Source organism: Hesperophylax consimilis, chromosome 13, assembly GCF_061612785.1.
Source record: "Hesperophylax consimilis isolate HC1 chromosome 13, BYU_Hcon_1.0, whole genome shotgun sequence".
Lineage (NCBI taxonomy): Eukaryota > Metazoa > Arthropoda > Insecta > Trichoptera > Limnephilidae > Hesperophylax > Hesperophylax consimilis.
In genome coordinates this window covers 29,352,816-29,365,907 of record NC_142848.1, presented here as the reverse complement: position 1 = coordinate 29,365,907, position 13,092 = coordinate 29,352,816, and positions in this window count along the sequence as shown.

Below are 13,092 nucleotides of genomic sequence, written 5' to 3'. Positions count from 1 at the left end.
CAGTTGAACTTTGCACTACATAATTGCAAGTTAAAAGTTATTTTTCTTTAGTAGTTTACAGTAATTTTTTTTACAGATTTATTTTCTTGTTCCTGCGTTTCTCCAACCGTTTGCTGGCATTTGTATTCTACTATATATCTACTAGTAAAACAGATTTTATCTTAATTATTTGTCGCTAGTAATGCATTATGGTGTAGCGCTTTCTCTAGTTTGGTTTCGGATTTCGACAGTAAAGCAGTTGCATTCAATGATTTTGACGCAGTTGTTCTTGTTAGTTATACCTAATATTGTACACTGGCGAAATATAGCGTTGTTTACATTTAAAAAAATTAGTGCACGTTAGTGTTTAAAAGGGCGTGATATGAAAAATGAGCGAAACCCGTAAATATTGTTCAAATAGGTATATTAATATAATACCTTCTCTTGATATTCTGAACCCCCGAAGACCACAAACCGCCACTGGGAGGTATGTAGGGTTACCTTTTTATTAACTTATTTTGGAAACAAAGGTTAACGATGGTTAGATTCCATAATATTTCCACTGGGACGTGGGAGTAGGTATATGGGATAATTCCATCACATTGTCATCATTGATCTTGGTTCAATATTTCCTAACTAATTTACTTCTTAAAACAGCGCACCTTTCCTCGACGTTCAATCCACTTCACATAATAAAATTACACCAAGATAAGTTGAACAATTTCAATTCCACCATCCTCATGTCGGATCATGTTCTCGCCCGACTTCATATTCCCATATAGAAACAGCCTCCTTCCCCGGGGAGGTGTGCGAGCACGTATGGGAACTTCGTGTAACACCCTTAACAATTCCGTGAATAAGTTATATCTCTAAAGGACTAGTTGGTACTGGAGACAGGCATATTGTTGGTACAATAACAATGCTGCTTAAGTAAAGTAGTTCCATACTTTGATGTTTAAAATACCAACATCAAATAGGTTTAATGTGTGCAAGTTTGCACTAAGCTGGAACAACTTACGTGCAGATGTTCAAACATATCCGTGCAATCGTTTCAGTGGCCATTGTAGATAACATCATCATCAAACATTACTAATTTTGGTTGTCTGTGATGATGTGCGTGATGTGAAAGATTTGCGTGCTCAAATTTACTTTGAATTTTAGTCATTTTCAAAATTCGAACTGATTGTTCTGATAAGAGATAAAGTAGGTACCTATCTATAATCAAAAAATCATTTAATATTTACTCTCTCTTTAAAATGTGTATTTCTTTTGTTTAAATTTTTGACAAATCTAATCACTAAAGATTTTTAAAGTTGTCAATTTATGATGTCTCTCTAATTTGTCAATAAATAATATTATTATATTATAAAGAAAATGTACAATATGTATTTTAATTTGAAAAGCTGAGCCATATCTTTTATAAATACCTTCAGATTTATAAGTATGTACATAATATGTAATATTCCAGGAGTTTTCACGGGTGCACCAGTAATACATAACAACAGGTTTTAAATTATTTTTTGAATGGACCTTTTCTTGCATTTTTTTTTATTTCCTTCATTCGCACACATTTTTTGAATATCTATCTTTGTCATACATGAACCACGTTTAAATTGAGAATTTACTTAAAACATAAAGAGTGTTTATTTCTTGCCACATTTTATCCTGAGTTAGTGAGACAATAGCAAGTCTAGATGTATCGTAATATAAGAGAGTACGAGTAATATATCTTATAGTAGGTAATGGAAGAAAACTAAGAATTACCATTTCACGTAATCGTCGCTAGATGTCAGATGGGTGAATTGGGAAATAGCCCTTAAAATAATTCACATCTTAAATCCTTATAATAAATCGCAAAAGCCAGACAAATCATGTAAACGAGTATAATAATACGATACCTTTATGTTTATTTCGCTTTACCGCAAGTATTGCTGGTGTCACGTGATATTTTGATTGTTATTTATCACCTTGGCTGTCGTGAGAAATTAAATTTATCATTTGATATGTTCCCCATCTTAATTTGAATCCAACCCCTCGCTTCATCGGCGGGGTTACCCGCTTCCAGCGAGATCTAATTGTAAGTATAACGGTTAACTTGTAAACGACATAATGTATTTATGTAGAACGCCTTGTCAAATTAATAACAGGAATATATTGTTTTCTCGTAGAGAAATTTATAGTATAATCCCTCCTTTAAACATAAACCTGACTAACCAATACTCTAGAACGGTAAAGCTGATAATTCTAGGACATTACGACTGTTTTAACAATATAAATGTGGTTTGACAAAATGAGTTATTGAAATTACAAAATTTTATCTCAACTGTAAAAATATCAGATTAGCAACATCATCAGCTGGCAGACTCATGGAACCTAAGCGCAAGCCAAATACTAAGTAAGGTGATCGCGATCCTTCGGAGGATCTGGGCCGAAGGCTTGGAATAAACTCCCTCCGAAATCAAGATGCATAACACATTTGTTGCCTTGAACACAACACCAGATCGAACGACTTATTTAGAACACCACACTGTAAAGCCAAATATAAGCAAAACTCTTTAATAGGACGTATCTATAAAACTCACAATGCCTTACGAGATGTAGACATTTTCAAGTGTAACTTGAAAACATATAAAATGCAACTTACTAAACTGATAAATTATTTTGTTATTTTGATAAAAAGTCCTCTTTGTTTATTTTATTGTTATTATTATAATCATGCGAAAACTGTATTACTACTAACTGTCTTTAATTGTTTTTATAACATTTTGTAATTCCTTATAATGTTTATTCTTTATATTTCTTTGTCATTTATAAATATATTGTATATGTGCAAATATTGAATCAACGACTAGAATTAATGGAACATTATTGGTCTAATATTGTAAATAATTGCTGTTTATGCTAAATATATAAATGACTGTTTATTTCCTAAATAAAATAAAATAAAACAAGTGCAACAGAATTCAGGTCTTTTTTTAATTTTTTTATTCTAGATAAAAGAAAATTACATTTTCACTCATTTAACTAGAAATAACAAATAAATTACATATAATATTACACAACGATATTATTCACTTTCATTGTTTTGTTGATTGAGCATAAAACTGAAAAATCTTAACTTAAAGCTTACCCTTTTAATTAAATATACACCTAAGAAAAGCATTCTTGTATTGCCTATAATAATCGTAATCACACTTTTCTGGTTGAATTAATATTATTTGAAATCTGTCTTATACCGAGGGACGGATCACATTCAGGAAGATGAATTCTGATCAAAACCTTGTACTCAGGTACCGCCCAGCATAAAATTTTATTTTATTTTCCTAAATAAGCTTAAATACATATTATGAAAATAAATACAGGAATGTCCAATTACATACAATTTCCTAATTATGTCCTGTGCAAACGCACAGTATCTAGATTTCTCTAATTAACAATAAACAGTGCTAATTTAAAGTGACCTGCCACTTAAGTATGGTATCAAATATTATCTGCCGGTATAATAATGTTCGTCAATGAAATGTATTGTACAATGTACATATGACTTTTATTGGTGATCAACGAATCGGTGGATGCAATCTGTTAGCCATAAATTGATAATAGTTTGACTATAGTTAGTAATATATATTTGTACAGCGCCTTTGTGGTGATTTTGCACAAAAACGGCCCTTTACAAATCATCTAAATATTATTATTATCATAAATAATATAAAGCATTTTATATTCACGCTAATTGAATAAAAATAAAGCACCGCTTATGAAAAGGACAGCTATTCAAAGAATGTATGTCCGCTGGGCCTAGTTCAGAGAAACCTGTGCTTGTCTCAGAAACGTATATTCACTTGATTAATTCATTTACATAAACATAAGGCGCTATATTTTTGACACTCATTTTTTACAATCCAAATCTCGGAGGAGGCGGTTATTCAAATTTTGACTTTTTTTCTTTCAATTGTTTCATAATATAAATATAGATTGACTTAGATTTTTTTTTTCATTACTGAGTTTATTTTCTTATTTGCGATTATTGCGATATTAACGATTCTCGCCCCACTGGAAGATGTATGCTGGTCAGCTCTGATTAATCCTGATGCTTTAATTTTTGATAAAAAAGTACTTTTCGACTGTAAATAATTGCTAATAAACACGTTTGTGGGAATAATAGGTTCCACCACTTAGATGTCACCAAAAAATGTATAAGTATCCACTCTGTCGGTTTTTATACTATGTGTACGTGTCGATGCATACCTAATATTTCCTTTCACTGCAAAGTATGTACATTCAATACTATTTATAAATTGTCCCCAAATCATGCTCTACCGTACCCCCAATAATTTACTTCGTATCACTTATGCACCCACACAAATGTCATAAATAAGTTCATGCCTTGGTCACTGGCTTTTAATCCCTGCGACATTTATTGCCAATTTAATTTGGCCATCTGTTCATAAAAGTTCCCCGCTCCGGAGGGCTCGGTACTTATATGAACAGGCTTGCTCCATAAAGGGGTAGCGAATATGCATTTTAAGTCTGGTAGGATTGCTAGTTGACATACACTTGACCGCTTGCACGAAGGGAGAAACTTGTTAATGGAAAGAAACATTTTTTTATGGCGGGAAACATTGTTAACGAAGAGAAACATACATTGTTGGTCGCGGTGAAGGGAAACTTTGGTAATGAAGAGAAACCTTATTGAGCAGGAAAAACACTGTTGATGCAGATAAATATTATTGGCGGAGAAAAATATTGCCAAACAAAATAAACATTGTCCTTGGAGGAAAATAGTGTTGAAGAGAAACGTTGTTGATGAAGAGAAATATTATTGGTAGAGAGATGTTAACCAAAAAAAACATTGGTGGACGAGGAAAAAAAGGGAAAAGAGAAACTTTGTTGTTGAAGAGATAAATTGTTGGTGGAGAGAAATATTATTATTGGTGGGAAATTGTGTGGGTGGGAATCTTTGAGTATGAAGAGATATATTGTTGGTGGAGAGAAATATTATTATTGGTGGGAAATTGTGTGGGTGGGAATCTTTGAGTATGAAGAGATATATTGTTGGTGGAGAGAAATATTATTATTGGTGGGAAATTGTGTGGGTGGGAATCTTTGAGTATGAAGAGATATATTGTTGGTGGAGAGAAATATTATTATTGGTGGGAAATTGTGTGGGTGGGAATCTTTGAGTATGAAGAGATATATTGTTGGTGGAGAGAAATATTATTATTGGTGGGAAATTGTGTGGGTGGGAATCTTTGAGTATGAAGAGATATATTGTTGGTGGAGAGAAATATTATTATTGGTGGGAAATTGTGTGGGTGGGAATCTTTGAGTATGAAGAGATATATTGTTGGTGGAGAGAAATATTATTATTGGTGGGAAATTGTGTGGGTGGGAATCTTTGAGTATGAAGAGATATATTGTTGGTGGAGAGAAATATTATTATTGGTGGGAAATTGTGTGGGTGGGAATCTTTGAGTATGAAGAGAAATATTGTTGGTGGAGAGAAATATTATTATTGGTGGGAAATTGTGTGGGTGGGAATCTTTGAGTATGAAGAGAAATATTGTTGGTGGAGAGAAATATTATTATTGGTGGGAAATCGTGTGGGTAGAAATCTTTGAGGATGAATAGAAATATTGTCGATGGAGAGAAACATCGTTGACAAAGAGTTATTTTCTTATTATGCTTTTCATACAAATGTTGGTATTATTTCTTAATATATTATTTTTTTTTTTAATTCATGGTGTTGTAGGTATATTGGTACCTAGTTTTTTTTTGGATTTTTCCATCGATCATTTTCACTCTAATATCTCTATTTCCCGCAAATACTAGCGTTTTATTTGGGTGATGTATTGACATATTCCCAAGAATTAATACTAAAATAATTATTTATGTGTTTAACAATTTATTTTCTTTCTTTTCCAGGTAAGCAAAACTTTTCAACGCACCGACACAGTCTTTGCTGATTTACAAGGGGTATGTAATTATTTTTTTTAATGAATGCGGCCGTACTACCTTGAAAGTATTTAATACGGCACCCCAAATATTCAACATTTTTGTTATAAAATGAATGAAAATGACAAAAAATGAGGAGAAAGGAAAATGGAATAAGAGTCTTTTGATCTGGTCACTAAACATAAACATAGCTAAAACCATTCCAATCAACGTTTAAATATTTAATTATGTCTACTCTGCTTATATAAAATGGACGACATGCAATTACACGATGAAGCTACAGACATACCGTCATAGTTATTAGGTTCTTACGCACCGGTTCAGCGTTGGAATAGCCGTTTTAACCTTGTTGTAATAAGTAAAGATTTGCATTGTTCTGCACTGCGTAATATTAACACCGCGATTGCAAATAAAGGGGTTAGACTAGGTAAATTTATTCATATTGGAATATTGCTGTTTTCCAATGGAGTAACAACCATTTGGGGAGAATCGTCCGGGGCAACTGCCCTGGACTCTGTCATGGTTTTCAGAGTCCGGGGCAGTTGCCCCGGACGATTCTCCCCAAATGGTTATTACACCATTGGAAAACAACCATGGAGTAACAACCATTGGAAAACAGCAATATTCCAATGGTTGTTACTCCAACCATAAACAGCAATATTCCAATATAAATGTATTCATATTGGAATATTGCTGTTTTCCAATGGAGTAACTACCATTTGGGGAGAATCGTCCGTGGCAACTGCCCCGGACTCTGTCTTGGTTTTCGATGTCTTATAAACAAACATTCTTTTCGGGGTATTTTATGAGAACGAAGGTAGTGGAAAGAACCTGGCTATTCATATATGGGCACCAAACACGCCTAAAGCCATTTAAGTATCTAAGGTATTTACCACTCTATAACGTAGCGCAAACATATATATATATATATATATATATATATATATATATATATATATATATATATATATATATATATATATATATATATTTGTACTATTTGTAATTAATTAATTTAAAATGGAAGCCTCAGCACGGGTAAGCCACCCAGTGAGGCCAACATTACTGGATTGTACTATGAAATGTAAAATATTGTACCAAAGTAATGAATAAATTAATTATGAAATAACACAAATTAATTGTATTAAATTTATTTGCCCACTCCGGCATTTAACCCGCGACCTCATGATTGGTAGTCGAAAGATTTACCCGTAAACTTTTAAAAAATTCCAGAAAATATTAGTTTTCGTTACTGTCCAAATAAGTTAATTATTTTTAAAATGGCTGACCCCTTCAGAATCGCTTCTGGTTGTAACTGCAGCATTTCTCAACGCGCCTCTCCTTTCTCTAATTTACGGTCAACAGCTCCGAAATCTCCATACATTTACTACCCTATTTGACATAAGGGAAGCAATTAAACAACTGTTTACAGGCGGACTGGGCCGTTTTACCCTCTGTGGAATAAATTGTGCTAATATTACCCAAACATTCACCACCGGCGTGAGATACGAAACAGTTGTATTGTTATCAGGGGTCGTTAAGTATGGTCTGCGTACCTCTTGTGGCACTTAAGTTATCCCTGTAGTGCGCTGACTTAATTAATATCGGAAAGTCATTTGGTAGAAAGTGTCTTATGTTATCATTCTCAAAAATATTTATTTATTTATTTATATGGGCCCTTTTTCAGGGCTTTTACATGAGAATATTAAGAAATAACGCATTGAATCTGTTCAACATCGGTTCTTAAGAGGGATTGCTAGGAGGCTAGGATTAGAAAAAGGCAAATACTCATATGATGAAATTGAACTAACTCTAAACCTCTCTCCTGTGGAAGTCCGTCGGGAAAGAAATGACCTCATTTGCTTCTCACTACTGCAACTCATTCCCTTCAATATCCCCTCGCACAGAATCAGAAATAATGAACTGCTCTTCCTCAACCATCTTCCTACATTATTTATTGTACTGAGTTGCTTTATTAACAACATTTTATACGTGTTTCACCATAAATTGAAGATGTGCACTGACTTGGTATGATTATTTTCCTCCATTAGTATTCTGGGCAAAGAGGAATACATATGTTAGTTAGTCTCAGAATTTCGAGAACTCAAATAAATCCTGACTTTTAGTATTACGTTGTGGAATCCGAAAACTTATCAATTCTAGCTTATTAACTTTGTGGTAACCAAACTCAATACTCATGTAAGCAAAATTTTTTCTTCACGAAGTTTATTGAAACACTAATTTCATTGTCGGTTGTGAGTTTGTAACTCAGGTTCAAAGAACTCTGGAAATCGGATTTGCTTTGAATTTAAGTTTCGTTTTCAAAATTAGAACTGTTGAAGTAACTGCTACTACCTTTAATATATTATTTTAACAGAAAAATATTTTAACTGTAGATTCAGAGTGGAAAATACTCTCAGTATTGCCCTGATCTAAGACCACCTGGAAATGTCATAAATTGTGTTTGGTGACCAGATCTGAATAGTCGGGTACTCACCCCACCTTCCTCTTTCCATCTCCTTCCCCTCTCCATTACCTTGAGCTTCACAGCATTGCCCAATTAAGGATGCCATAGTCTCACTAGCTCCAGACGGTTTAGAGCAGTTGGGACTAAAAAAATGATTTATAAAAAATTGAATAAAAATATCCCGTAATTTTTCACGGTTCTGTCTGTGCTAGTTAACCAAAATTTTGTTTTAAGTTTATTGCATGAAACTGTGATAATAACACTTGCAAACAAGTTAGTAAATTTGTCAATGATATTCATAAACTTGATTTGATATTTGGAATCCGGCTTTATAAATTTCTCTTGACAATATTATTTTATTTTTATTTATTTATTTAGTACAGGTGATGATACAATGACACATGTATATATACATAAAAATACTTTGACTGCCCAACTAGGAGGAATTCCCGTTTTAGGACAGTCAAAATTGAGTTAGTATTCATGCACGCATACATATTTTGTAAGAACAAAAACAAAAAAGGAAAGGAAAAAAAAAGAAAAGTGATATAATATATACATAACTAAAAGAAAAAAATATAAAATATATATATTACTAAAAAATAATGATACACAAAAAAAAGCAAAAAGTTATAAAGTTAACTGATGTTAACTTGTTGTTTGGTTTTTTTAGTTTTGTTTATTTTCTTGTTTTCTTAATGTGTTTGATATTTTGTTTGTTTTATTTTTGGAAAAGTGTGAGTTCACACTCTTTTCTCCCTAATTGGTGAAGCCAGACAGTGATCGATTTACGAAGAGCACCTATGCTTTCCTTATTAACTTATTTTAAACCAATAAAAATTGTGTTAAATGCGCGCCGTTTTGTAATCACAATTCCCCAATCAACCGTGTTCTTCATACAGTCAAAAATATTAGTCTCAACATCCACATTTCAGATTCACTGTCCAAATTTAAAAGTAGCATCATTTCAATTACATAAACTGTTCGATGCGTATACATATACACAAACATTTACACATGCACAAACTCACCTGTACAGTACACACGTCACCCGTTAATTACTAAATATACTTACCACATATATTTATTCGCACATTTCGGAACACCTTCGTAACCTTCACTGGCTCAAGTGCCCTGAAAGAATCCAGTACAAACTGTGCTGGATGGTTTTTAAATCCATCAATGAAACGGCCCCACCCTACATCTCTGAACTATGCGTCCCGGAAAACACTGGTGTGAGATAGTCAACTCTTAGGTCAGCAACATCAGCAGCTGTAGGCAGACTGATGGAACCTAAGCGCAAGCCAAATACTAAGTTTGATGATTTCGCTTTCGGAGCATCTGGGCCGAAGCCTTGAAATAAACTCCCTCCGGAACTAAGATCCATAACAAGTCCAACAGAATTCAGGTCTAAACTAAAAACTTACCTTTTTAAGCATTCATACGCTTAAGGCGATGCCATACGTAGTAATGCAAATTCATGTGTTTTTGGTTTGAAAATTTGGTCACCTAGAAATTTTTTAGATGCTTTAATCAAATACTGCGAGTAGAATACATTTTGGCCTTTGAAATAATCGAGTATTTTTTAGATAAGTCTTTTTATAAGCCCAGAAAAAAATAATGCAAAAGCCCATGAACACTGCTTTAAACTTCAAAATCTCCTTCTTACAAACCCATTTTCGGTTATGGTTTTATTGTATAATGTGGCAAATTAAGTTATTTATAAAATGATCAAAAAAAAAAATATTTATGCCTGAACATCCACAAAATAAAATAAAAGGCACTTTTTGACCATGTTTTTTTCTTGCATAAATCAAAACAGACGGATGGTGTTGAGCGGGAATTTAAACCTTATCGCCATTTACTTAAGGGTTGTTATTGATAGCGGCTCAATTTAAAATATTACACGACGTAGTGCATCGCCTTAATTGTTTTGTAGAACTCCATTTTTTGAAATTTTATTTAATCATGTTTACTTATGTTTTTATTAAGTTCTGTAAGTATTTTTTTATTTTTTTATTATTTTGATAGCTGCTTCAGCGTTCAAGGCTATTTTCAATCTGTGGCTAGGCCACGTTGAGACGACTTATTTTTATGATTCTATTTACCCCCACCAGTTTTCAATTTTTATGATGTCTAGCTCATTTGTATTACTGCTTTGCTCATTTTTTTCCAGCTAACCAAACAACTGCCATTTATCAAATTGAACACATAATTTTATTTGTAATCTTGCAATATCTTTTAGAACCCATTACGAAAATGATACCGATATTTGCGCTAACCTAATTCGAGACGGAAGTCGCTGTTCGCTTCAAATTTCACGATTCCAAAATAGCGAATAGCAGATTAAACGCCTAGGATTTAACTTACCTTATTATTTCTCGTGTACCCACGCGTAATAGAAGACAGACTGCTCTCCATAATGTTCCAAAGTCTGCTAATAATTATTTAGAAAATTCGCCAATTCAGAGGCTACACAGATTAGGTAATAAGTATAGTTCATCCGATGTTTACCGCCACTACTCAGTAATTAAATTAAAAATCAATATATTAGTAACTGATCTAAAAACATTTATTTTTTCTTACATGCACACTTATCTTTATATGTTTTTTTTTCTATGTTCCATGAAACTCCCAATAGGGCGTATTAAATGTTTGTTGATTTCAAATTTGCTTTACAACAAACCGTTCTGCGAAGCCGTTATATAATAACAGAAATTAAATAGCACTTGAAAATTAACTTTGAATTTGACGAATTGTTCAAAATCTCTGGACCAACCGTACCAACGTAAACAATCTCCTGGTTTTGATGTTCTCCGTGTTTATGTGGACAGCTCATCAAACCGACGAGAACGACATTCAGATACATTCAATACGGTTTCATTGCAATTTCTCTCTTCGTATCATTGAGTATCATTCAAAGCAAATTGATCAAAGCTAACGTCATCAATCACATCCTTTAATGGTTGCAAATGGACGTGCACTCGATTGAAAAAATCTAATGGAAAAATCTTTCATAGGACGTTTGTTGATCCGTCGTTCCGCTCCATAGATTTCTTCATTAAATCGCTCTGCGATGAACGTTTGATATTCTGCCTATGGTATTGTGATGCCCTCGAAAACATGGAAATTATATTTCTGGCTTGGGATATCTCAAAATAATATTAAATCAGCGTGCCTCTTAATATCGGTACTGTATATATAGTTTTTGGTACCTTAACGGCAAAACATAACATTAAAAAAAAAATTATTTAGTTACTTTTTTAAATAATTAGGTAAATTTTTGTATGGCACATGAAAAAAAAAATATACAGATCATTGAAGTCCTCCTCACTAGGAGATCCTGTGCTGAGGGGGACTATATATGTTAGTTTACGTTTTCAGCGACTAAGATGATGTTTTTGATATCTTAGCTAGTTCTTCTTCCGATATTTCCTTAAGCCAAGATTTGATGTCCTTAATGTAGTTATTTTTTGTTTTCCTTTGTTTGATGTTGAGAGAGAGTTTATTATATAATTTTATTGCTAAAAATTCAGAGTTTCTTTGTCCAAAGGTAGAATTACATTTAGGAATATTTAGTATGTCTGTTTGCTTGGCTCTGGTTTTATGATCGTGCGAGGGGTTTGCCTCTGGTTTATTTTTTAGGTGATGAACTAGAATATTTTTAGCATAGATTTTTTGTAAACTTGGAACATCAAACAGATTAAAAATATCAGTAGTTGGCTTATTAGTTTTTTAGTTTTATTATATGATAAGTAACTATGTCTTGCAGCAAAATCTCTCAACCCGTGATTTTTTTTAAATTCATTGTTGGTGTACGGGACGTGTTAGCCTGCACAAGAGAAAACTGTAAAATATAAGCACCGGCACACATTTACCTTTGTCCTGTGTAATGATTCAAATAAAGCACTTGAGGTATTTCATTTGAACCATTACAGAGTTATTTAAAATATCATAAAAATGCAGGGAATATCGACTATTGTAATATGTTTGCCTCAATGAATGCGTCTTGAGAAAGACGATATATTCGAAATTTGTAATTTGCTTTTGAAAAGAACGCCTTTATAAAGGCGGTTGTTTTTATTGCGGATAAAACTCCTTGTATTCGTCCAAGGTCAGTCAGTAACGGCTCTGTGACATCGGGGCCAGTGAGCAGGACCGCACGCTGGAGGGAAGGCTTTCCGGGACTGGCTGGCAGGCGGGCTGGCAGGCGGGCTGGCTCAGTCGGCAACGTTCAGTCCCCTCGATCCAGGGAATATCGACTCTTGTATGTTTGCATAAATGAATGCGTCTTGAGAAAGACGATATATTCGACATTTGTAATTTGCATATTGAAAAGAACGCTTTTATAAAAGCGGTTGGTTTTTATTGCGGGTGCAACTTCTTGTATCCCTCCAGGCTCAGTCGGTAACGGCTCTGCGGGGCGCTGGCTGGTTCAGTAGGCAATGGCAGATCCCCTCTCCGAGGCTGGCTGTTGGGAAGGCTCAGTGAAGCCCGAGGCAGAGGCGCCGCGACGTCGGGGCGTCGTTGGCTTGTCGGTGAGCAGCGAGCTCAGCAGCAGGCAGTTGCAGTAGACAGCGGGAGTGGAGCGGGGGGGGGGAACCGGGTTGAAATTTGAAATCAAACACAGCGTGTTGGTCTCAGGTAGCGAAGCGGGTCAGGCAGAGCGGACAGCGGTAGATGTTGCTCGG